The sequence below is a fragment of the Parus major genome, chromosome 4 (genome assembly GCF_001522545.3).
Source record: "Parus major isolate Abel chromosome 4, Parus_major1.1, whole genome shotgun sequence".
Taxonomy (NCBI): Eukaryota; Metazoa; Chordata; class Aves; order Passeriformes; family Paridae; genus Parus; species Parus major.
The window spans coordinates 66,152,675-66,179,208 of record NC_031771.1 but is presented as its reverse complement, the minus strand read 5'-3'; the positions used below and the strand labels follow the sequence as shown (position 1 = coordinate 66,179,208).

Genomic DNA, 26,534 nt, shown 5'->3' with positions numbered 1-26,534 from the left:
TTTCACTGCAAGGAGGAACCTTAAATAACTAAAGCCAAATGGGATGCAGCTGCAGAGACCTCCCTGCTCAGTCCACCTGTATCTCAAAAGCTCAGATGTCAGAACATTCACTCATTTGGGGGGAGAAACAGCAACATTTCATCCTCCAAACTAGTTTGTCTCAAATGCAGAGTTTTTTGCAAAATCATGGCCTTGTTCACGTGATGTTGTTGACTTAGCAAGCTGGTCTGGTGGAAGGTGTCCCTGCACATGGCAGGGGGTTGGATTAAAAGGTCTTTAAGGTCTCTTTCAACCCAAAACATTTTATGGTTCTGTGATTCTCTAACTTCTCCACCCCCTTGTACAAGGCTGGAAGCAGCCCATACTAATATTTTTGGTTTGCTTTTTCATTTTTTTCATTTTTTTTTTTAATTAAGGACCAGGTCTAGCTGAATTTTAAACCTGCAGACTTCCTCTAGAGCGACAGCAGTTTGACCTTGTACTTCCTCAAAGCTCAGCCCAAGGTAAGAGCTGAGGTTGCCAAGAACCTGCTGAGTGAGGTGCAGCCAAGCTGGGCACCTTCCACAGAGGAAAAGAAGCCATAAAGAGGTAAAACACAGCTTTATTGTAGTATAAACTCCATCTGTATTTGAAATGTTTCACTTTAAAGAGCTTCTCCCCTCCCTCCAGCTCTGCAAAGAGAGAACTGCTCACCAAGGCACACAAACCACATCAAATTGAAGCAGAACCTGGCCAAGCAGCTCAGACACAGCCCCCATCTCACAAATGCTCTCTGCAGCAGCAAAACTATGGATTACAGTGTTTCCTTCCCCAGATATTGTACATTTTACCTGGTACACCACCCAACTTACAGGCTGGGCAGAAACAGCCGGGTAAGAGAGGACAGGAGAGGAAGGGAAAATATCTTGCATATGGATGGGCACCTATAAAATGCATTAAAAATCAAGTTTGGGAGTTAAAATCCCTCAGCAATGGTCAGCCATAATCCAGTTTCTCTCTAAAGTTTTCCTCCTTTTTGGATCTCCCTCCGGATTCCCCAAGCAAGAATTTACCTCTTTCCCCAGCGAGCTCATCCCTTGGCTCCACAGGTACCAACTGTGCCCTCTCTCACCCCAAGTGCTGTTATATTTTGATGAAGCTCAGAGCAACTGGTGGAGTTTGTATGACAAATATCACATTTTGTGTCAGAACTGGAGGATTTACGCATCAGGAGCTTGTCTGGCTTCTCCCCGCCTGCAGCCGTTTACCTGCTGCCAGGTATCACTTCCCATGAAATGCACCCACCACAGCCCTTGGAAATACACAAAATAATTACTTTTTCCAGCCTGCCTTATCTCCCTGTGGACATCCACATACAAAAATCCCCTACCCAAATATCTGCCTGCCCTCAGAATGACTCTGTGTGAAAAGGGAACAGGTCCCTGACCGAGCACCGGCGGTTCTGCACCACAAGATCATCCACATCACAAATCCATCCAACCACCAGCTGGAGCTGCGAGGGGTCCACGTGTGCCTTGCCAAATTCCTGTGTAATTTTCCATTCTTTCTTCTTAATCAGTGCATAATCCAAGGAAGATTTGTATAGCAGTATTAAAGGAAAAGTCGCTGGTGCAGGGAGAGGAAAACACCGGTGACGGTGCCAGCCTGACAGGGGATTTCCATGCTTTGCTCTTGGAAAGGCCTGATAAGATGGATATATTTGTTTTAGCTTTCAGCAAGGAACCTCAAGGATTTGGATTACAAAATGCCTAAATAACGTCACGAGAACTGAGTTCTGGAAAAGGAGATAGGAGAAGTTAATGGTGTTAGCAAGCACTGACCTGGCTAATCCCATTGCTGACCTGTGTCTGGCTGGGCAAATGTGTTCCTGAAACCTGGATGTGGTTTGTAGCACATGGTCTTGGGGCAAGACAGTGCAATTCCAATTGTTCCAACTGGGTGCAGTTCCAGAATTTTGTGGATTTTGGTTTGTATCAGCTGGGACCAGATGTTCTCCTCTGCCCCCTCCACCTCCAGTGTCCACTGTGTGAAAAAATGTCACCAAAGCAGCTGCACTTGTGTTTTACCAACAAACCCAAAGCACATCTGAATGAATTCCCTCTTCTTTTCTGTTGGATCTTAAAGACAATTTAGTTCCACACTGCTGCCATGGGCAGAGACACTTTCCACTAAACCAGGTTGCTCCAAACCCCATCCAACCTTGAGCACTTCCAGGGATGGGGCAGCTGATCTGCCCAAAATGATCTTGTTTTATTGAAAACGTGGATCAACCCAACCCTCCCACTGGACCAACTACAATCAAAGCAGGGATGTGTTTGGAGACACCAACATGAAAAAGATTTGCTCCTATAGGTGCAGGCCCACCAGAGCCAGCAGTAGCTGTGCTTAGCTGCAATTAACTAAATTAGCACGGCTTGATCTCAGTGGAGACAAGTGGTTGAGGAAGCCCTTAAACCTAGCAAGCAAACACCACTAAAAACCTAAACTGACTGCAGCTGCAACCCACCTGAAAGCTGAACCTGTGGTTGCTACAACCTGGCAACTTATTTTTGAAGCACCCACCCCTTTGGTGCAGTTTCCTATCTGTTCAGGCAACAGGTACATCAGTTGCTGGTATTGTTTTTTTCAGGACCCAATTTCAATAAAAATCTCATGTCTCAGAAGGATGTGAGAGCAGTTGATGTCTGTGCACTGATAGTTATGCCTAATTAACATAAAAATGAGGTTTTCCTAATCACCTGCAAGAGGAAACCTGCTTACAGAACAAGCTACCGGGGGAAAAAAAAATAATAAATTACTCCTCAGGGAGGCAGTTGTCAGAAATAAGGTGGAGGGTGGATGTGTTTATTTATACCAGCAGCTCCAGGTAGGGGCTGCAGGTCCTGACACGCTGCCTGCTCTGGTTTCTGCAAGGAGTTTTCTCCTTCCTGTCCCCATTCCACGCTCAGCTCCAACCGCCCAGCGCTGGAGGTGTGTGCTGGGAATGATGGTTTGCACTCTGTGCAGAGTCCCTGCGAATCCCAGGGTATTTTTTAGGATGCAGCAGGCCAGGTCAGCTCACCTCAGTGGTATCAAATTTCATGCAGAAGTTTGAAGCTTCACAGGAAAGAGGTGGGGAGAAGTGCCAGTGGGATTTAGGAGCACCACTCGCTTGTGATTTCTGGTCTCTGGGCAAACTCTGTGTTTCCAAAACGTACTCCAAGGATCAGCCTGCACATCCCAAAACGGGAGAGCAAGCTTTAAAGGCTTCAGAAGCACTGCAGTTGGTGGTGACTTTGACTGACACTGCAAATCTGAGTCAGGGAAAAATCACTTTATGCCTTGGCCAATCAAAGCAGAATCCACCAGGATGAAGAAGTGCAGGGCTGGGATGAGTCCTGACCTACCACCTCCTGAACTCCATCTCATGAAGTTTGGTCACAACTGCATGTGCTTGGGGAGAAGATGAAGCTGTGACACTTTTCTGAGGAGCAATCCTTGAGGGAGAGGCCGTGGCACCGTGACCAGCCGGTGCTGGCGGGTACCCCCGGAGGGGAGCAGCAGCAGCACCCTGATGATAAATGAAGCTTCAAGTTACTGCGAGAACAAACACCAGAGGAAGGAGCCAACCACAATTACTCACTTATCTCGCAGGAAAGACATTTCAGTTATTGTGGCTAGCACCGAAAACAACAGCTCGGTGACGGGCGCTGCTGGAACCGGTGGAGGAAACCACACGTGTCGAGCTCTTCTGCAAATCCACAGGGCACGTCAGCGTGGCTCCCACCTCCCAAAAACTGCTGCCAACACAGCTGGAGGAGGATATGGATGGTGCAGAGCTCGTGGAAAGCTTTGGATGGGCTTTGTTGAAAGAAGAGCTGTGGTTTTAGTGTTCCCCTCTCAGAAATGTGGCAGTGGTGTCATGGGACTGTCCTCTCCACGCCCCGATGGCCTCTGCCCTCCTGAGCAGCTCTGGCAGTGCTTTGCACACTCAGATACAGCTCGGCACAACTCCACCTCTCCATCACACTGAGCACCTTGCTCTGGCTGCTCTTCCCAACCCAGGACCTCACAAATGGTGGGAGCACCGATGCTCCACCTGTTCTACCCCCAACACCTGCCCCTGATGCTCTGGGGGGCAGAAGTTCTCCCAGTTTTCCTTATCAAAGACAGTTTTTCGGAAAAGAAATACATGACACAAAGTATTGTAGATGAACATCTCAGCTTTTCTGCTCTCTACAAAAAGGAAGTAAGAAAATCAGAAGCAAATTTTTTAATGCTATCAGATTTAGTCAAGTTTAGTGAGGACACCAGATTTAGCATCAATGTAGAATTTAGAATGAAACAAAAAACTTGATTTTCTACATGAAACCTGAAGTCACCCAAAAATTCCAGTAATTCTTTCCTCGCTCTTTCTATTCCTATGAAACACCATAATTTTAAATATTGGATAATTTGAGTCTGCAGCTTGAAGGTTTCTCCAACACACCAGCTCTTTTTGGAGACAGACTGATGTCACTGTAGCTCATTTGCTTAATTAGTGATTTACAGAAAGATGTTTCTAGGAGAAGGGGGAAAAACCCTTCAAATGAAAAGCTCCAAGTGCAGAATGAAGAGACCATCCCCAATGACTGTTTACTCCCATCTTGTACATAATTTTGGGCCACACTGTGTCAATCAGCAGCTGTGACTGATGCCATTCCACCCCCTAAATATAAAAGTGAACTCTGCAAGAGGCCAAGCAGAACTCTGAGTTTTCCCTAACAGGAGGACGTTGCTTTTACAAAATCGCGCTGGGACGAGAAGTCAGCGCACAGGATAAACACACAAATCCCGGTGCTGTCACACAGCCCTGAAGGAGTTTTCCCCTTATTTCAGCACTTTGTTTTTATCACTGCAGCCTTCCTTCCCCCAAGCACTTGGCTTTTGCTGACCGCTGCACCCTGGCACACAAACCCTTCTCCAAAGGGGTGCTGGGGTACGGCGGAGAGGGCTCGCACAGATGCGCGCGTTGCAAGAAACAATAATTCATGCAAATCCCTGCTCCAAGCAAATTCCACAGCAGTGCATCTTATCACAAGCCAAACAAAAAGTAGGAATACACTGGAGAATGGTAAACCCAGTGTTCAAAGAATTTGCTCTTGTTGCAGCTTGAATTTCCCCCCTCTCCTTCCAACAACGCTCTGCCGACACCAAAAATGAAGAGCCATTAAGTGAAGCCATTAATCAGAAGTGAAAACCCAAATGGTGAGAGGAAGCAAAGCCTCTGTTACAGAAGATATTTGGGAGTCTCTGTGGTGACTCCTAAAGGGGTGAAGACCATCTTTGCTTCAGGAAGAGACCAGCAGTGACCATTTCACCCTTCTGATGGTGCCTCCAGGCACAACCAACCCAGCAAGGAAAGAACCCAGATATTAAAGCAGCACGAAAACTACTTATAAATCCATTTAAATCTGCTCACATTTGTGTTTTCTTCTCCAAGTTTGTACAACAGTTTACTGCTTTTAAATCAGGGATTTTCCTCTGTTTCATCAATCAAGAATTGAGCACTTTCTTGCCACATTTGGAGATAGACCAGCTTTCCACAGAAGCTCAAGACGATGAAAATAAATGAATAAAATGTATTTTTAGTTTGAGTTTTTTTTCTTTTTTTCTTCTTTTTTTTTTTTTTTTGAGATGGCAAGTTAGAACCTGAATTCCAACCCAACCACTGGGTTTCAGCAGAACAAAAAAATCCCTGTGCTGAATGCTCTCAAATAAGAGTCATGTCCCTTCCAACTCCACACCAACAGAGACCTTATTATCCTTTGGGGGAGGAAGTCAGATTTTTTTCCACTTAGTTACGTTCCCAGGTAGTTCTTAAATAAGATTTCCCTTCCCTCTGTGTTTAAAGGGACACTTTAGCACAAGTTATTGCTTGGCCATAGTGCCATCACTGTGTGCTGAAACCCAAAATAGAGCCATGACCATCAGGGCCACTGGCCAGGACGATTTTATTTCATTTATTTTATGCCCAAATTAACAGCACCTCTTCCTACCTTAATTATCATCGGTCAATTGTCCACCTGCATGTCATTAGGAGCCCATAAAGGTTCTTCCAGTGCTGCCCCCTGGAAACAAACAAACAAACAAAGCTTTTAGAGCCAGAGAGTTAAAATACAGCAACATCTTAGTGAAACAACATTTTTACTGCTGCCAGCCTGCCAATTCCACTTCATTTTACCAGATGCAAAATGCAGTTTTTCATTATTGCTCAAGCTACAGACACACTCGAAAACATGAAAATAACTTTTAAATACAGAAAGCAAAACTGGGAATTTCCAGGGTTAAAAGTACTTTTGGGAAGAGGTGGCAGGAGGGAATTACAGGGCAGAAGCAGCAGATGTTACAGATGAAGGGACTCTGATATTCCCAGCTTGGCCTGATACATGCACTGCTGTTTGGGTAAAAGCAAATAAAGCTTAGGAGGGTCCAGAGCTAGAGGAAATAGATAATTTCTATTGTAGTGAGGGCACCACAATCACTTTGGGCTCTTCTGAGGGTGTATTTCCCCCGACAGAAGTAGTTTGAGCACTGGGAAAAGCAGTTTTTTTGTGTGTTCATTTACTCCCACCCCAAGGGAAGGGGACAGAAAGCCACATGGAGGTCACCAGGATTTCTGGTGGCCACGTACCTGTGGGACAGCACCAGCAACTTCCTCAAGCCCAAAGCTCTCTGAATACAGATTCTGTCTGTAGGATCCAGTGTGATCCTGTAAGGAACAGGCTGGAGGCTGCAGACCTGCAGGGATGTTTGTGATGTTCTCACACTCTTGCACAAACCATCTCCCCAGCAGCTCTTGGGTTTGGATTCCTGGCTCCACCAGCACAGGCACACCACAGGGGCTCACAGTTCACTTGCCATGGCCACACTGCTCCTGGCTGTTCCCCACTTTTACATGACTCCACTCCCTGCATCTCAGTTCCCCTTCCCCAAAATATCTTTTACCCACCTCAGCTCTGAGGCAGCAGCAGAGCTCCTTGCAGGAGCCTGCAGAGCCAACCCCCAGCTAATCCCATCTTCTGGGTTGCAGCTATGAAACACAGAATTAGAGACCTGAGGCACTTCTAGATTTTAAGTTTAATACATTTAAACCAATTTTTTTTATTTTTTTTTTTTCCTACTGACATCTTTCCTGCCCAGCCTTGGGCAGGATGCGACCCAGCCATCTGTTCCATCGGTGCCAGGAGCTGTGGAGCTCAGACATAATCCCTGGGTGATCTCCTCATTGTTTTTCATCCTGCTCAAGTGTTGACTCGAGCACTTGTTCAATTAGACAAGTCTCAGCACTGCAATCAGATGGGCGCAGGGGCTGATTTTCTACCTCCACGGAGGAGAAAAAACCTGATTTAGCTGAGTGTGATAGAACTGGGAGCTTCAAAGCAACAAGACCTGGAGATCACATCTGCTCTGAAGTCTGCCAGAACTGCTCCTTAACCCCAGCAGACCACCAGCAACTTCCACTCTAAGAGAAGCTGTGAGACAGAGCAGATTAAAAGACATTGGATCTGCCAGGGAGGAGGAGAGCTGGGTTATTTTCCTGATACTCCTTTTTTGAGGGAACTGGAGAAGAGCTGAGGCATCTGCTTTCTCTTGTCTCTGGCTCTGAGTGAGTGACCCCAGATGTGCCAGACTCGCTGCTATTCCCACACAAACACAAAATTGTGTTTTCTTCCTTACAATCCAGCGTTTCCCAGGAATCAGAGGGGTCTGAGGGCTACAAGAATCCAGTCCAGCCTTCAGCCTGTCCTCTCCTCCCTGCCATCCTTGGGTTAGCTCCCTGCATTTAAACAAAGCCATACATTTTGTGGGAACAGAGTCAGGAAGTTGGCATGAGTAAATGTGCTGTCAATATTCTCATGGTCAATTTATTCCTTCATTCACAAGGCTGGCAGATTCCAAACTCAGCTTTGGATGGTGCCAAGTGCAGGAAAATCACAGGATTGTGGAAGGGACCTCTGGAGATGATGAAGCTCAGTGTCCCTGTCTTGGACTACCCCAGGTTGCTCCAAACCTGTCCAACCTGGCCTTGGACATTTCCAGGGATGGGAAGTGCACAATCTCTCTGGGTAACCAGAGAGGTAACCAAATATGAATGGAAACATAACCTCAACAATTGCATGGAACCTGCTGGCTAGTTATTATGAGGAATTGCCCTTTCATTTTATATTTTAATATAATTTAATGTTTAAATTATGATATTGTTTTGGTTTTATATTTAAGAAATAATATAGCAAGTAGTGATATTCAGATAATTATAGGGTTAATTTTAATTTTTTTAATGTATTTTGGAAATATTTAAGGTAATTTAATTAGTTTAATTTTGGTTTTGTTTCTTTTTTAGTTATTTTTTATTAGAGATAGAGTTTTAAGAACTCTTCTCCAAAAATGAAAACAGAAGATCAACTTTATAAAAATTTTCCAGGACTGATCTGTATAACATTAACTTATATTAGATGACAACTGGTAACCTGTGCCACAGCCAAGAATTTCTTCCTAATATCCCATCTAAATATATTCTCCTACAGCTTACACTCATTCCCCCTTATCCCATCACTCCATGCTCTTGTCCAGGGTCCCTCTCCAGCTCTGTCTGAACCTCTCTAGGTGCTGGAAGGTCTCCCCAAAGCCTCCTCTTCTCCAGCTCCCCTGCTGCCACCACCACCATGTGAGAGTTCAAAGGGAATTGGTGATGAAGCTGAGTTTTATCAAAGCTTGGAGCGAGGCTCCTGCAGCTCCTGACAAAACAAGGACAACATCTCCTGAAAGAGGAGAATACAGTGAGAGGTAACGAGAACCAGCAAATGCAAAGGGAGAAGGAGCACCAGAGAGCTCATAAATGTCAAGGGCAGGTGTGTGAATGGGGTGTAGAGCTGACTGTGCCTTCAGATGGCTGCAAAAACAGCTCAGCAGCAGGAGCAGAGGGGAATTTGGGATGCAGCAACTCCCTCATTCCTTGTGACAGGTATGGAGCACTTGAGTATGTCAGAGCAGAAACATCTCATGCTCTACACATCCACACCCATTCTTAGAAATCACTGACTGGCCTCAGCAATCAGTTTCTGTGCAGAGAGGAAGTGACACTGCCAAGGAGCAAGCGTGGCACGGAGCTGAGAGCGTCCCACATTGGGCTCCTGCAGCCCCACACAATCCTTCCCACTCCTCTGCCTCTTCCCAACCCCACTGTGCCCCAATGTGCCAGCAGTGTAATCCTCCTTCCACATAATCCTCCCAAAAAGCTGCATCTGCAGCAGCTGGTGCCATCAGCTGAGAGTGGAAAACCATCCCTGCAACCTCAGGAATACCATAATAATTCACATTTATTATTTGTACACCATTTGTATCTATTGGATGACAGCAATTTAACCTGCTGTTACAGCACACCAATGGTAAGGAAAACATGCTGGATACAGGAAGGAACTTCCATTCTCTACCATGAAAATTCAGTTTTCTAAGCTTGGCAGCATTGGGAAATCTAACACTGACCTGATCCAGGTATTTCTGACAATGCTGTTACACAAAGTTGCTTCAGAAAGAGATTCCAGTTACTGAATTAATTAATTACAGTCATTGGACTCAGCATCAAGTGTCTTCCAGGATGGTTAAAATCATGGAATATCCTGAGCAGGAAGGACCCATCAGAATCATTGAGTCCAACTCCTGCCCCTGTGCAGAACAGCCCAAGGATCCCACACTGTGCTGGAGAGCGTTGTCCAAAAACTTCTCAAACTCAGACAGGCTTGGTGCTGTGACCAACTTGTCCTGCTTTTGGTTGGGAGAGAGTTAATTCTTGGGAAAGAGTTAATTTTCTCCCCAGTAGCTGGTACAGTGTTTTGGATTTAGGATGGGAGTAATGGTTAGCTCGGTGCATTTAAACAGAGCAATAAATTTTATGGGACCAGAGTCAGGAAGTTGGCATGAGCAAATGTGCTGTCAATATTTTCATGGTCAATTTATTCCTTCATTCACAAGGCTGAAAGATTCCAAACTCAGCTTTGGATGGTGCTAAGTGCAGGAAAATCAGAGAATTTCACAGATGAGGGAGACCATGTGAGATTAAGCTGGAGAAAGATGATCTTTAAGGTCCCTTCTAACCCAAACCAGTTTGTGATTCTGTGGGAAAAATCCACCTATTTCTTTTATTAAAATTAGGAGCACAAGGTTACAATTTAAGAGGGTATTTCTGGAAGAACCCTGATGAAAAAGTGCTCTGGGAATTCAGATTATGACAGCAGTTTTGTTAATCGGGAATAATAATGGTATAAAATGTTACACACGAAAATGCTCAAGATCAAGGGTTGGCAAAGGTGGCCCACAGTTCCAGGAGCCCTCCATCCCTCATTAAAATTATTAAAATAAAAGGATGGCAGGTATTAGTTGGCTAGACAGCCCCAAATCCCACTGGCTGCTAATCCACCTGAAACCCAAGTGTATCAAGGCAAATTAAAGCTGCCTTTAATCCATGCAAATCTCAGCCCAGGAATCCTTTATTCTCTTACCTCCTGCCACGAGTTTAGCCCTGCCCTGTACCCCATTCATGCTGCCAGAGCAAAACAACACAAAGCTCCCTATTTTAGTAACAGAAAAAAAGAATTTTGGACCTTTCACACATTTTGGGATGGATGCAGCTTTGTGTTTCATTGGCTGGGTGAGACCAAACCCTGCTCCACCTGTGCTTGGTTTAATCATATGTATAGACACACATAAATTAGGGCAATTTGTGCATAAATTAGGCAGCATCATTATGCTAATTGGGCTGGTATGATTGTGCTGAGAGTGTTTGCAATCTGCCACAGTCCTCTGGGACAGCGCTGCGAGGGAGCTGCTGCCTCCAAAAAGGCTGGAGCTCCTTGGGGATCCCACTGGGGCAGGCAAAGCCCCACAGCGACCCAAAACAAACCTAAATAACTGAGGAGAAGGGGTGAGGAGAGCTGGTGTGATCTGCTTCCTCTGGAATGCTGCTTTCTGTTCTCTGGGTCCTAAATATCACATCCTAAGCTCCCCCTGATGCACGAAACAGGTCGAGTTAGAGGTGGCTGCTGGGAGAGGCTGCACTAACTCAGGGGGAAAATACCCCCTGAGCTGTGTGTAAAACAAACAAAGAGCAGGAGACCCAAAGCCCTGGCACTTTGCTTTATCAAATTTATGTGAAGAAACAAGTCATCCCCACAAAAACCAGAGCCACTCCACTGTACCTCTTCCAATTCCACCTGAATTGCAACAGAGGTAGGAATGGTTGCTGGGATCAGGGAGGTTTCATAAGAGTAACCTGATGATCCCCATCCTAAAAGAAAACAAAAACAACTCTAAATCTTTCCAATTGAATGAGCAAGCAAATAAACTGCAAAGTGACTGCTTCTCCTTCTGGAATTGTAGAATATCCAGAGCTGGGGTGGGACCCAAAAGGATCAAAGTCCAACTCTGAGCCCTGCACAGGACCCCCCAAGAATCACAGCAGAGACTTGGTTAAATCATTAAAGCACCATACACAGGTAGGTCTGACAGGGGTAGGTAACTATCAAGGGATTTTTATTAAGACCTTCAGGGGTTTTTACCAAAACATGGATTTCTTTAGCTATCTCAAAGGTCTCCTGCAGCCTGCAGGGCTGTGGTTGGTGTCTCTGTCCAGAGAACAGCTCTGCTGGGGTTGGTGATGCTCAGCTCCAGCTCCAGGGGTTGGTGTTGCACCACCTCTCCCTCCTCCTTATGGATACCAGGGGATGCTCCCAAAGTCGCCCAGGTTTCCTTCCAAAACTGGAATTTACCAAATGGGACCATTATGATGAAAAATCCTCCCTGTGGGACTTGAGTTCTCTCCCTTCAGAGGGAATTCGAGCTGGGTTTATTCTCCAGGATCCAGCCAGGAGTATTTTTCTCCAACAGACATGCTGGCACTTTGCCTGGCTAAAAAACATACAGGAGAAGAGCAGCAAGCACTGAGCTACTACTACTACTACTACAAGTGTTAAAAAAAAAATCAACTTTGAGCAAACCATCTGGTAACACTCACTGCGCCACAGGTGAGAGCAAACACAATACGCTCTGTACAGCACCAGAAAATCATCACTGCTCAGAGCAGGAGGCTGTGAAACACCAAAACAGCCCAGGGCCAACCTGCAACAAGTTGGCCAGAGAAGCTGTGGCTGCCCCTGGATCCCTGCAAGTGTCCAAGGCCAGGTTGGACAGGGCTTGGAGCAGCCTGGGATGGTGGAAGGTGTCCCTGCCCGTGGCAGGGGGTGGAACTGAATGTCTTCAATGAAGGTGGAAGGGTGAAACATTAAAAAGGACAGGGGCACATGGGAACTGGGAGATGCTCCACAACCAGCAGGAGCAGTTTCAGCTGCAGAGCCAAAGGAATTAGTGAAATACAAAGGGTAAAAATCTGCAGCCAGCTTCCTTCTGCTCTTCTGCTGCTCCCCTTGAGTATGAGTGGCTGGATGGTGGCTTTTCCCCCCCATCTTGAAGCAGAACCTTCTCTAAGTAGTTTAGCAGCGAAAGCAAACTAATCTCTCCCTCCCTGTGATGGAATATGGATACTGGCATGAGCCAACATCAGCATCTTAACACCCAGTAATTCCCAAGCCTCTCTGAACACCCAGCATCTTACCAAAACAACAGCTTTAAAACCTCTTCTCTGCACTCTTTGGTGATAATTAGCTTTAGTCTGTCACCAGCAGATCAGTTCAGGATTGTGACTAAGCCAAAGGGATATGAAAAGGTTTTGTCCAAAGTCTCTCCACACCAAATCATCTCAAAGAAAGGGAAAGAAAAAACACGAGCTGGCTGCACCAGCAGCTCCAACAGTTTGTGCTGCTCAGAAGGGAACACAGCAAGATTTAATAAACAAGCTCAATAAAGTTATTCTTCCCTGTTTTATTTCCCCTTAAAGCATCAGCCCAATTTGGTTTTGTTTCCATCACAAACAGCTCCTTTAATCGTTCCTGACGGGAGCACAACGCGGGGCCCCGGCGTGCGAAGCCTCCCCCAGCCCCTGCCAGCTCCCAGTTAATGGAGCTGCTCTGCCTCACCACAGCAATTCCTGTAATTCAAGTCTGGCAAACAATTCCTAGGCTGAAAATGGGACAGCATCCAGTCGTTATCTCCTTTCTTGCAGAAAAGAACTAGAAAAAAAAAATAAATAAAAAATCCAGCATTATTTACTCTACCTGCCTGTTTGCCGTGCTGGCAGTGCCACCACGCAGGTGTGACAGCAACAAACGCAGGCAGCTCTCACAGTTTTGCCTGTTGATGTCTCTCCTTTCATCCCAGCAAACAGCCTGTCAGAGCTAAAGAAGCAGCTGAGAGCAAGGAAAGCATCCTGCTCTCTCCTGACAGCTGAACAAGCTAGCGGTTTTCAGGAGGAAAAGCTTTCCTACGCTTCTAAACCATCACAACTCCTTCCAGAGCTGATCTTAAAAGTCTTTTCCAACCTTAATGATTCTATAATTTTAATATTCTGTAATTCTAATCTAATTAATTTTGGTCCTGGCCATTCCATATAGCCTCACTGGTGTTTCTAACCTCATGCATTGTGTACCAATCCACCCTAGGATTCCCATCCCCAAAAAATGTATTAAAGACAAAAAAACCCCATCAGTTCTCTTGCAGAATCGTGGACCAGCCCCTGGCCAAGCGCAGGAACTGTGCACAAATGGAGGTGAAAGGCTTTTGTTTGAATGCTTTTGCTCACCAGGACACACCTGATAAGAGCTGCAGCGAGGGCACACCCCGAGATAAACCCGGCGGGCTCAGGCTCCCAAAGGCAGCTCCGCATCCCGGGCGAGGGGTGGGAAACAAACACCCAAAGAAAACACTCTGTGTGTAACAGGACCATTTCCCTTGGCAAACCTCTCTGCTTTCCTTTCCTCGCCCTCTCTGTGTACGGAGAAACCATTCCCTGGTGTTTTCCAAGCTACAGTCCAGGCCTGCTCCCGTGGATGGGATCCTGGAGCAGGAGCATTCCACATCTCCTGGTGTCTGTAAAGTTGAGACCTTGCTGGTTTTTAGATTGGAATGTGCAAAGAGACAGGGCAAAGCTGTTTGAAAAGAGGCATCCTTTACAGATTAATGTGATACAGCTGGGAAGAAAAGAAATCCCGGGATGCAGAGGTGGCTCTAAGAGCTGCATTCTAGGAAGCCAGTCCATGCACAATTGTACATGAGAGGCATTCACTGACAGTCAAACACTGACCTACAAAATCATAGAATGGCTTGGGTTGGAAGGGACCTTAAAGATCATCCAGTTCCAAGTTGCTCCAAGCCCTGCCCAGCCTGGCCTTGGACACTTCCAGGGATGGGGCAGCCACAGCTTCTCTGGGCAACCTGTGCCAAGGCCTCAGCACCCTCAGAGTAAAGCACTTTTCCCCAGTGTCCAGTCTAAACCTACTCTCTGTCAGTGTAAAGATCATTCCCCCTGTCCTGTCACTCCAGGCCCTTGCCCAAGGTCCCTCTCCAGCTCTCCTGGAGCCCCTTTAGGCCCTGGAAGGTGCTGGAAGATCTCCCCTGAGCCTTCACTTCTCGGGGCTGAACAACCCCAGCTCTCCCAGCCTGTTTCCATAGGAACTCTGGGCCATATGGATGTCAGCAGATACACAAACAAGCTGTGACCTTACCTGAGCACACCTCGGGAGGGCACCTTGGTCTTCCTGAGCTCTCACTGGGGACACTGGAGCTGCCCAACATATCCCACACAAGGCAACATGCAGCCCAGTCACTGAGGTCTCATCTCTAAGCAAAATATTTGCAACCTTTCTATTCCTCTTCCTCTTTTGACTTCCTTAATGAATAAACAAACTTATGAAGGGGGGAAAAAACCCACCTGCACGAGCAGTTGTCCTCTGCACAGCCCAGGTTTGCTGGGAGCAGCTGGGAAAGGGGATGGACACGAGGGACACGAGGTTTTGAGCAGTGCACTGGGGACAGGAGTGGCCACGGGGCAGAGGTGGGGCAGAACCTCACAAAATACTTCAAGGGCAACTTCTGCTGATGGCCCAGGGCTGGTTTCATATTTGGGAAGGTGTCTTAATCTGACCCTCTCCATGAACAGAGCAGGTGGGACACACACCAAGAGCTTGCAAGAGGCTGTGCTGTATCTGTACATTTTGGGAGTGCCCAGAGAAGCTGTGGCTGCCCCTGGATCCCTGCAAGTGTCCAAGGTCTGGTTGGACAGGAGTTGGAGCAGTCTGGGAGAGTGGAAGGTGTCCCTGCAAATGGCAGGGGGTTGGAATGAGATGGTCTTCAAGGTCCTTCCAACCCAAACCATTCCAGGATTCTGATTTGTGCTTCCCTAAAAGTTTTGGGAAATAAATCCCATATCCCAACATGCTTTTTGCTTGCCAAATGTCAAATCCAACAACTTCCATGTCTGACCAACCCACATCCCACCTCTATTGCCACTCCCTGCTCTGCCCACCAGTGCAAATCACTGCGATGGAAACATCCTTGTTCCTGCTGCGAGAGGTTTCACTTGGGTTTTCCTGCTCCTCATTCCACCAGATCCCAGCCCACAGCCTGCCAAGCCCCAGGCAGAGATTTATCCACTTGAAGGCAAGCAGAGTCTGGTTTTTAGGCAGATCCACATGATGCAGGAGTCAAGAGATGGTTTTGGCTGGGATTTCTGTGTGTGAAGGAGTTGGGACAGAGATAGGACAGGGACAGGGACAGGGACAGGGAGTGACCATTCAGGAAGCAACCCAAGGATCAAGCTCCACCAAGTTATAGCACTGGACAGCAACAGGATATTCTCCATTCCTCCCACGGATGCATTTCTGAGCTGTGGATATAAATACAACATTGCTGTAGCCAGGATATTGTGCCTCTCTCCTTCAGGACACAAGATCAGAGTTACAGCAGCTGAAAAAAGCAGCAGCTCCTTTCTGCCTGTCATTGACTGCTGGGTTCCTCAGAGCCCTTTTTGGTGGCCCCTTTCTGAGGGCCAGGTATCTTCATCTCCAGATCTGTTATCAGTGCTGATCAGGACACCCCGTTACACACCTACACACCCCTGTGGCACCTCAACCCCAGTCTGCTCCAGCTGAGCCTCAAACAAACCCTCAGCAGATGATGATAGTGCAGAGTAAGGCTTTTAACAAAGCTAAACATGAGAGGAAGGGAAAAAGAAAGAAAGAAAAAAAAAAAGCCAGAGCAGCAGAGACCAGAGAAAAATGGGTTTCACTTCTGCCACTGTCACTGCACCACTTCAGTGTGTTCATGGAGGGCTTTATCTCCAGGCCTGACCATCAGGCTCTAAATTCGCTGCCAAAGTAAAGTTTGTAAATGAATCCACTCAATTTTATAAAATCAGAATTTTTTAGGTTGGAAAAGGCCTCTAAGAACATCAAATTCAACCATTCTCCCAGCACTGCAAGGCCACACATGTCCTCAAGTGCCACATCCCCACGGCTTTTCAATCCCTCCAGGGATGGGGACTCCACCATGGCCCTGGGCAGCTGTGCCAGGGCTGGACAACCTCTTCTGTGAAGAACTTTTCCCTAACAACCAACCTAAACCTGACAATCTAAACCTAAACAACCCCCACTCACGACAGGGGTGTCCCTGTGGTAACTCTGGACACGCTGCAGAACCAGGCTGCTCTCTGCTGTGGATTGCCCAGCACTTTGCACCAAACAATAATGTTGGCTCTGTTGTAGCTTTTAGGCTGGATGAAATTCAGAGTTTAGACAATCCCCCTGCCCCACAAACACCACTGAAGCCTGTGGGGACTCGGCAGACATAAGGATCAGGAGAATTGTGGCACAAACTCTCATGTGCATCAGGTCTGGAAGCATTAAGGGTGCTGTTACAAGCTGTTACAGGGCAAAGTTCTGGAGATGCAGCCCTGGAGGAGTCACCTCCTGGGTCTACTCCACCCAGATTCCCAAAACCAGCAAAAGATCCAGGACTTGATTTTTTTCCTGCCACAGGTTTTGATGTTTCTCTTGGGGGGGGGATCAGTGGACAGCAGGACCAAACCTTCAGGACTCATCACACTCATCCTTCCAACTCCGCAGGGGGAGTTCTACCACGGGAATTCTGTAATCTTGGGACGCACTGGAGACGGAAAGTGGAGCCAGGAGCTACAGATGAGACCTCCTGATGGATGGAGAAGCTCTGACTGAGCTCTGGTGGCAGGTGTTGTGTGCAGCTGTGGAGCTTCCCTTTAATCCACCACGGTGATCTCCTGCAGGCTCCTCAGGCGACCACAGGTCTCGGGTCCCTTCGAGGGTTTCACTTTTGTTTCACCAGTAAAGACCTTACTCCAACAATAAAATAAGTTTTTTGCTTCTCTGGAAGTCTGCCCATAGCTCTACATTCTTTGTTTAAAATACAAAATGCTCCTTAAAAAAGCTGGGTTTGTTTGGTTTTTTTTAAAATTAAATTTAAACCCACACATTTCTGGTTCAAATTTCTTTAGGTCCTTCCCTCAAGTGAAAGCCACGTGTCCATCCAGGACTCTGTCTTCTCACACAGATATTCTGTCCTACCTCAGCTACCAGGACTTGTCTGAGATGACTAATTATCTAAATTTTAAGAATATAATTTACAGTGAAGGTGCCAAATACTCAGACCTCCAACAACATGGGATCACAGAATGGTTTGGGTTGGAAGGGACTTTTAAAGACCATCCCAGCTGCCACAGAGTCCAGGATGGCATCAGAGGATCCTGAGTGTGACAGGTCCACCACACCAGGGGCAGCAGCTGGAATATGCCAGGCTACAAGGAGACATCTAAATCTAACTCTTGAGGTACACAGCTGCTCCTCCAAAAATCCTGGATGCTTCACAATCCTGAACAAAAACAAAGAAATCCATCTGCTGCCTCTTAGGGAAGGTACACGCTCCAGGTAAGGCAATATCCTGGGAAAAAGGAGGTTAATTTTCTTTTTCTTTTCCCACTATTGCCCTGCAGCAAGAACAAACCCAAATGGTTTTTGCCCTAATTTATGCCTGTTTTCTTTACTATCCTAAACCTTCTCTATTCAAAGGGAGGTTTTGCTGCAGAAACTTTTACAGATGGTAAAATAATAACAATCTGTGAGCAGGCAGGGTCCATGTAAATCAACAGCAAAGCTTCCAGCATTTCCAGGGGACAGGTTTTACCACAGCTCCAGCTGGGACTAAGAGCACCTGTGTTCCCACAACACCACAACAAACAAAACTGGAGATCATCCCTTCTCTGTCTCTGACACCTGAAGATCTTTTTTGCCTTCTAATAAATGAGATTGTGAATTTTGAGTGAGTTTTCCCCTGATCTGAACAGCTGTTTCTCCAGTATTGTTGATATTCACAATAAACTGGAATTTCTCTCTCTGGATGTTTATTCTTGTTGAATTTAGTTAGGAAAGGGCCATAAACTGAGAACAAGTAAACAGAATTGAAGTGCCAAGACATTATGGGTATCAAATAGTCGGCCTCAAAGAGGAGGAATTCCTGGGATGAATAAAGGTAAAAACTGTGCTCTGAGAGAGATCCTCACTTCCACACAATGGGCAAGAAGATGGGGAGAAAAGGACCTTCCTGAGCTGTGCAGAAATGTCCTGGATTTTCCCAAAAGACACTGCAGCCATAAATCTTTCCAGGGGAATAAGTGGGTGATGGGCACAGACACCCAAAGCTGTTGTTTTCCATTTAAACAGGAGAGTGAGGGTGGCTTGGAAACACTACATGCTCCTAAGGAGTTAAAAGGTAATTCTGGAGCCTGGCACAATTAACATTCTGGCAGAGCCTATTTAAATTGCAGGGAAAGTTGAGCTTGTCCAACTGGATAGTCAGACTGCAGGTTCCCCCAAACAGGGCTTTGATTCTCCAACACAACACCCAAAATCCTCTCTGGCTTACATAAAACACATGTGGAATCACGCTCCCTGTTGCACAACACAGCTCCAGGGAGAATTCCAGGTATATAAGTATAAACTGGAGGTCATTGCTCTGCGAGGGCTGAGGATTTCTCTGCCAACAGAGGAGGACAGGCTGGTCCTGGTGGCAAAGCTGTCTTGAGAGTTACTGACAGCAGCAGCACCTCCCAGGGCAAGGGCAGGAGGGTTTCACTCGAGCACAGCAGTCAATGACAAAAATATAAGCAAATATCTGAAAAAAACCCTAAAAAGAAGTAGCTTTTTGTGTTCCAAACAACCCAACCCAATAGGATTCTTATTATTTCTGCATCCTTGCATTCCCCGTGCTGCTCTAACGCTGCCAGTAATCACCACTGCCTCGACATCTTTTCTGTTCTCAGGTCTGCTGCTCTGCCAGCCTGGTTCCAAAGTATGCTGCCAGGGTGAAATGAAACCTGACTGTGCTTTTCTCAGCCTGCAAAGGGCAGGTCAGCACAGGGAGGGGAGATCTCCCTCCAGCAAAAGGCATTAGAGAATCATGGAATGGTTTGGGGTGGAAGGCACCTGAAAGATCATCTCATTCCAATACCCTGCCATGGGCAGGGACACCTTCCACCAGCCCAGCTTGCTCCAAGCCTCATCCAACCTGGCCTTGAACACTCCCAGGGATGGAACAGCCACAGCTTCTTTGGGCAGCCTGTGCCAGGGCCTCACAGTACAGAATTTCCATTTAAAATCTGATCTAAATCTCTCCTATTTTGAAACCATCCCCCCCTTTGTCCTATCGCTATCTGCCTGTATCAAAAGTCATTCTCCCTCTTTAAGTTCCTTCAAATATTAAAATGCCACATCCCCTGTGCAGAGAGGAGCTCCCAGTGATTCTGGAAGGGGTGACACACCACCCTGACCCTTCTCCACAGAGCAAGGCTGAGTTCAAAGCTGGCTTTATTAGGCTGAGTCTAGAAAGAATGAACAGGATCCAGGAGCTGTGGGTAAGAAAATTACCGAGCTCTGTTACAGATCAGAGATCCCATATTAGAGCCACAGAATGTCCTGGAAGGGACATGAGCTGGAAGGGACCCACAAAGATTTCCTGAGTAATGTAGAGAAAGGCAGAAATGACAGTGCAGAACTGACTGCACGTGGGCAGCTCTGCACAGCCCAAAGCCAGCAGTGCAGGCAGCGCTCCCGAGCTGACACAGGCACATTTTGGAGCTTTATCCCACACACTCATTCTGAAAGCACTGCTGATTGACAGGACTCACAGGAGGAACACAGGGCTCAGCTTCCCTTCTGACACAGAAAGCAGCACACAACCAGCCAGGCTGCACAAAACCTTTTGTTTTACATCTCAAAACCAAGCTGCTGTCGCTGCTCTGGGACTGACAACTGCCCATGCAAGCGGCGAGGCTGAAACCCAAACCGTGCAAAAACCCAGACATTGTGGGGTTTGAATCCTGGAAAAGAGACTTTTTTTAAAGAAATGAAGGGAAGAACATTGCAGCTCAAAGCAAATCCCAGAAGGAAAAGCCTCTCCTGGATGCTGTTGGAGGTCAAAATCCAATAAGTGACATTTAGTGATGCTGCATGGGGCACGTCCTCATCACCCCAGCGAGTTCCCCAACCTCGGTGCTGCTTTCACAGCATCACAGAACGCTTTGGGTCGGAAGGGACCGCAAAGATCCTCCAGTTCCAACCCCCTGTCGTGGGCAGGGACTCTGTTTTGGAGAGGAACAGCCTCCCTGAGCCGGGCTGTGCAGTTTCCAGTAGCAACTGTGCCTAATCCAGCCCCGAGACAAAACTGCCGGCGCTCATTCATACCCACGGCACGTGCTGGGCAGACTCTGGGCATGGCCATAACTACTGCATGGGGTTGTTTTTTTCTCCCCCAGATTAAGCTCATTTTAAAAACATTTTTTTTTAAAAGAAAATAAGCATATTTAGTAAGTTTTTTTACAAATATAAAATTTTAATAGATGAAGTTGGGATCTGGGTGTGGCTAAGGGGTGCACAAAAGCTTTTCCCTCTACACGTTCACCGTACAAAATACATTTATTCAGTGCTTTATTTTCACAGTATTGGAGAAATCAACAAAAAGAAGTGGGTTTGGTGGTGAAATTCTTGATTTTTTTTAAAAGAAGAATTATAAGAAAAGATAAAAATGGTATTGAAGAGGATTAAGTCAGCAGTTTCTCTGCCCTGTATTCAGGTCACAGCACCAAAAAGATGCCTAATTGACAAAATAATGCTGGGATCACGTCACCTCTTAGGTACTGACAACAAGGAATGTAAAGACTGAAGCAAAATAAAAAAATAAATATTTTTCCATGCAAGTTTCAGAAGAGGCAAGTGACCAGATACATGGGCTAATGAACCACGAAGAAATGTCATTGAATTGCTAATGCACTTTTTTTTGGTAACATCTTCAAAAAATTTTATTTTCTAATTTTAATTTGAGGTATGTGATAGGTGCACAAGCACAAATATTTGTCTCTTTTTCTCTTTGGGCATATTTAGCTACCAGCACCAGGAGAGGAAGGGGACTTTGAGCAGCTTTCCAGCATCTCCAAAGATGCTGAGGAGAAGGGACAGCCTGGCTCTCACAGGGTGGGAGGACAGGAGGTGATGGGCAGAAGATGAATTGAGATCTTCAAGGTGCAGGAAAAAGCTTCTCCACCATGAGGTCAGTCAAGCTGGGTGCCCAGAGCTTGGGCAATTTCCATCTCTGGGGGTTTTCAAGATGGATAAAGCCCTGGGCACAATCACTGAATCAAAAAGGTTGGAAAAGCCCTCCAAAACTACAGAATCCAACCATTCCCCCAGCACTGCCAAGGCCACCACTAAATCATGTCCCCAAGTGCCACATCCACATGGCTTTTCAATCCCTCCAGGGATGGGGATTCCACCAGTGCCCTGGGAAGCTGTGCCAGGGCTGGACACCCTTTCCATGAAAAAATATCCAATCTACACCTCCCCTGGCCCAGCCTGAGCTGTTCCCTCTCCTCCTGTCCCTGTTCTCTGGCAGCAGAGCCCGACCCCCCCGGCTGTCACCTCCTGGCAGGGAGTTGTGCAGAGCCAGAAGGTCCCTGCAAACACACAGAAACCTGCATCATGGAATTATTTTATTCTGTGTAAAAACATGTGTAAAACAGAGGCCCCAATGCCTTCTTGGAGAGATAGCCCAACGCCATGATGTTAAAAACCTTCTAGAAAACAACCTCAAGCCCCCCTTTCCCATGTCACCCCTTCCTGAGTTTCCCCTCCACATTCCAACAGGGCCTGCCCTTCGCCTCCCCAGCCAGCCTGGAGAGATGTTATTCCTCTCACAAAAAAATCCCCCCCCCCAAAAAAAACAAAAGGAAAAAAAAACCCCTCGATTATTTATGCTGCTCTTTGAACAACACAAGCTATTGTCAGGGAGTGTTTTACAGCTCTGAATGTCACATTGAGAGTCTGGTCATGCCAGGAGAAAAGCCTGCCACTGCCATGTCCAGGCATAAATCCCTTTATTCAAAGCACCCAGAGCCCAGAGCTGGGTAAAACCTAAAAGGAAACCGGTGGGTGTGACAGCCCCATTTTGTACAATGACATAAAAAGAAACACGCAAAGCTGCTTGGGTGGGGTTTTTTTTAAGGTGAAAGGTAGGAAAACTCCAAGGAGCATTGTGCAGAGCCAGGTGAGTTTGGGCTGGATGCTGCTCTGGAGGAATTGCACGGAGAAACGCAGGGGTGAGCAGCTCTGGAGAGCTTCCCAACAGGACCCAGGGAACTTTTGCTGTTGAGAAAACCAAGCTGGCTGGATAAGAAACCATTTCCTGCCCAATTGTGACTGTGTGAAGGGAAACAGAGCTCTGGAGGCAAACAAAACCCAGCCACCTTCGGCTGGGGAGCGCCCTAAAACCATCGAGCCATTAAAAGCCTAAAAGACAAAAAAGTGTTAAAAAACCCCAGTCAGGCCCTTTTCTACGGTGTGTTACGTTACAAGGCAAAACTGGACAGGTTGCAATCTTCTCTGCCACACCCCAAATGCCAGGTTTCAGGTTACTTCACCCAATGTACCTGCAGGAATTCGCTCGGAAGCGCAGCATTTCTACCGAGCTCTTAGAGCCAACCTTTACTCTGCAGCTCTTCCCAAAGTCCTGCAAAGAAATCAAGTGTCATTTCCTTCCCCCTCCCACACCCCCGTGCGCCGATGAGGAAGTTATAACCCATGTGAAATAATAAATATGGCCCAGCAAAAAAGGGAATGCGGGGGGCAATAGGAAAGGCAGCGTTCCCGTGTTACTCCAACCCACGGGATCCATCCTTCCAGCCTCCCACTCAGGAAAATGGCTTTTCAACGCTGCCTGTCAAAGCTCCTCCCAGTTTTGGCATCTCCACCTCTTCTCCCTGCAGAACTTGTTTTAAGCACTGAGGGTTTGGGGATTTTTTTAACCAATTTGTGGATATTTGCACCGGCACTCACGGTTTTTCCAGCGGTTGTTGCACATCTCAGGGTATATTTACTATCAGCAAACATCCTGGCAGTAATCCTGGATTTATCTCTTTGCCTTTCTGGTAACTCCCCCATAACTCTGAGCCCTCAAAGCCCAGAAATCCAGTTTGCCACCCTTCACAAGGAACCTCCAGGCGTTTTGGAGAGCTCTATCATTTATCTCCTCCACAATCTTAATTCACCATGAAAATATTTGGTGAAACCCATCAGCAGCTTCCCTGATACAAGTGCAGAGACTCTACCACTACTGCCCACACAATTTTCTCTAACATCCAAAAAAAGACACGAACTGTGGGGTTTTTAAAACACAACCCTATGGTGCTCAGAACTCCTGTTCCCCTTATCATTGAGGTCCCCATGAATTTTCCCAGCAATGGCACTATGCTGCTGCAAAGACCTCTTGATTTATGTAAAAACTTGATCCCTTTTCCGCCCTTTTTATGAGCAAAGGGTTTCTCTTTTCCTTTGGATGTAGCCTGGTGATTAACTGCACACTGCCACAAGCCCCGTGCACCGCAGTCCTTTGCTGAACGCTGCCACAGAGCCTTTAGATTTCCGAGGATGAGAAGGATGTCGGGAGTACAGACGCCTACAACAAAGAGAGCATCACCTTGAGACCTTCCTTTTTGTGAGATGCTGCCTTTTATCCTCGGTGCCAAGCAGCAGGAGGAGGGAGAGGGGCTTTGCTGAGGCTGGTGGCACCGTGCCGTGATCCATCGGGTACCGCTCTCCTGAGCCACGGGATGGGGAGATGGAGACAGAGGCTCTCAACACCAGAAGGGAGAGATCTGCAGCAGGCAGGGAGTGTGGGGAGTGTGCTCAGGGAAGGGCAGGGGGGTACAAGAGAGCACCTTCTACAGAACTCCTGGGATGAAGTTGGGTTATTCCTCATTTCCCGTGAGGGAAGGGAGCCTCGGCTGAGCTCAGTAATTCCAGAGGGATCCCAATGCCAAGAATTGCAGGGCTGTGCCAAGGCATTGATCAATGGCATTTTCTGGGCTCCCAACAGAAGAAAGACACAGATCTGTTAAAGCAGGTCCAGAGGAGGCCACAGAGATCCTCCAAGGGCTGGAGCCCCTCTGCTCTGGAGCCAGGGTGGGAGAACTTGGGGTGTTCACCTGGAGAGCGACTTTGGATGAGGCCTGGAGTGACAGGACACAGGGAATGACTTCCCACGGCTAAAGGGCAGGGTTAGATGGGATATTGGGCAGGAAATTGTTCCCTGGGAGGGTGGGCAGGCCCTGGCACACGCTGCCCAGAGAAGCTGTGGCTGCCCCTGGATCCCTGCAAGTGTCCAAGGCCAGGTTGGATGGGGTTGGAGCACCCTGGGACAGTGGGAGGTGTTCCTGGCCTTGACAGGGGATTGGAACTGAATTGTCTTTAAGGTTCTTTCCCATCCAAGCTTTTCTGGGATTCTGTAACTGGAGCCACCTCATGCCCAGGACAAATGGGAACAGGAGCAGCCGTGCCTGCTGCCCTGAGACCACCCTGACCTCGGGTGTTGATAATCCCTTAACTCAAGGCCCCCACTCACAAGTTCTCCTCTCCTACATGAAAGGGGTCCAGAGCAAGCCAGAGGCAGCAATAGCACTTAGGGAAAAGCTCCAGTTTCCTTCCAGGCACTCAGGATGGAGAAATGAAAAGGATTTAAAGCAGATGACAGAGCTGTTAAAAGATGATCCTTTGGTCTTAGTGGTTTGGTGTTTTTAAGCCATGTGGGCTTCAACCCTCCCCAAACAACTCTGGTGACACAGAAATCACAAGAAGCCTGTGCCTCTTTGAGGGACAGTGCACTGCTTCTCCTAATCAAAATATTATTATTGAGCTGATAAAATACTGATCAAGAGATAACCTCATTTTCTCCCACTCAATCCTTCCCCATTGCCACTGGGGTTCATGCTGGCATATGTTATTTTCACACAGGCAGAAGGTAATGATAGGAAGGCAATTACTGGGCAATGTTTTTAAAAATAAAGTCAAACATTTATAAGCAATCTTAATTTTTTTCACGCCTGGTTGCTCCATGCACTGGGCCTACAACTCCAGCACATTGTGGATGAGATGCCTGTTCACAACAGATTGGAATCCAGACAGCAGAGCCTCCCAAAATCAGCACTGAACAGCGGGGTTGGTAACTCTGTCCTTTGGAACAGAATCCTATGAGAATCCCAAAATGTTTTTGTGGGAAGGACCTTAAAGCTCATCCCCTGCCACGAGCAGGGACAACTTCCACCATCTCAGGTTGATCCAAGCCCCATCCATCCAGTGTTGGACACTTCCAGAGATCCAGGGACAGCCACAGCTGCTCTGGGCATCCCCTCTTTCTGCTTTTTTAAGGGACTGATGGATTTGAAACCAACATAAAAGCTGATTTTTTTTTTTTCCCCCCCAAAATATTTTATCACTAATCCCTGGATCTGGACTGGAAGTTTTCTCCCTGCTCTAAAAATGCAAAATTTTCAGATTCAGTCAAGGAAAAGAGAGAAACTGTTACACACATGGGAAATTTCAGCATGAACATTTTAAAGTTGTGTTAAGTGACAAGGAGGAGGTTGCTGCCTCAAGGTATATGAATATGGTGACCATAAACATCAGACCATGAGAGCAATTTTTTGAAAGAGAAACTGAAGTTCAGCTCCTGTAGGTGTTTTAAATTTCATTTCAGTAGGAGGGTTTCTACAGTAAAAAAAGAATATTCCAAATATTCCATGTACAAAATTGACTTGGGTGAACGCCACACTACTCCAGCCACACGAAGGGATAAAAAATTCACTTTTATGCTTAGAATCAGAGAAACATTAAGGTTGGAAAAGCCCTCTGAGGTCATTGAGTCCACTGTTCCCCCAGCAGTGCCACATCCACAGAGTTTTTATATCCCCAAGGCTGGACCACCCTTTCCATGAAGGAATTTTCCTAATATCCAATCCATCCCTTCCTTGAGCTGCTGCCTGTCACGTGTCCCTCTGAGAAACTATTTCAACCCAACTCTCCCCACAAGCCTCATAAAAGGATTTCACTGCAACAAATGCCACTGCAAAGAACAAGAATGACTTAAAAATCCAAATAAAGCTCTTTTCTTTTTTCTTTTTTTTTTTTTTTTTTTAACCATGTAATTGCAAATAACAAACATATCTGTGGTTTACAGAGGAGGCAATAAATTAAAGCTACATTCACAAATCAGACCAGAAA

The 26,534-nt window shown here is 46.7% G+C and overlaps 2 long non-coding RNA genes across 3 annotated transcripts in view; one reads left to right on the top strand and one right to left on the bottom strand.

The window, feature by feature from the left end:
• Positions 1 to 250: 250 nt before the first annotated feature.
• Positions 251 to 2,163, top strand: LOC117244286. Its single transcript, XR_004497057.1, has 3 exons — positions 251 to 272; positions 417 to 588; positions 670 to 2,163. It is a non-coding gene; the product is annotated as an uncharacterized LOC117244286 (long non-coding RNA).
• Positions 2,164 to 6,016: 3,853 nt separating this feature from the next.
• Positions 6,017 to 26,534, bottom strand: part of LOC117244285 — a 56,428-nt gene continuing 35,910 nt past the window's right edge. Inside the window, exon 3 of one of the 2 annotated variants that reach the window (XR_004497055.1) lies at positions 6,017 to 6,089. This is a non-coding gene — a long non-coding RNA (uncharacterized LOC117244285). Of the gene's footprint in view, positions 6,090 to 12,871; positions 13,140 to 26,534 lie in introns of those variants that run through there. The other variant, XR_004497056.1, reaches the window with a different exon arrangement.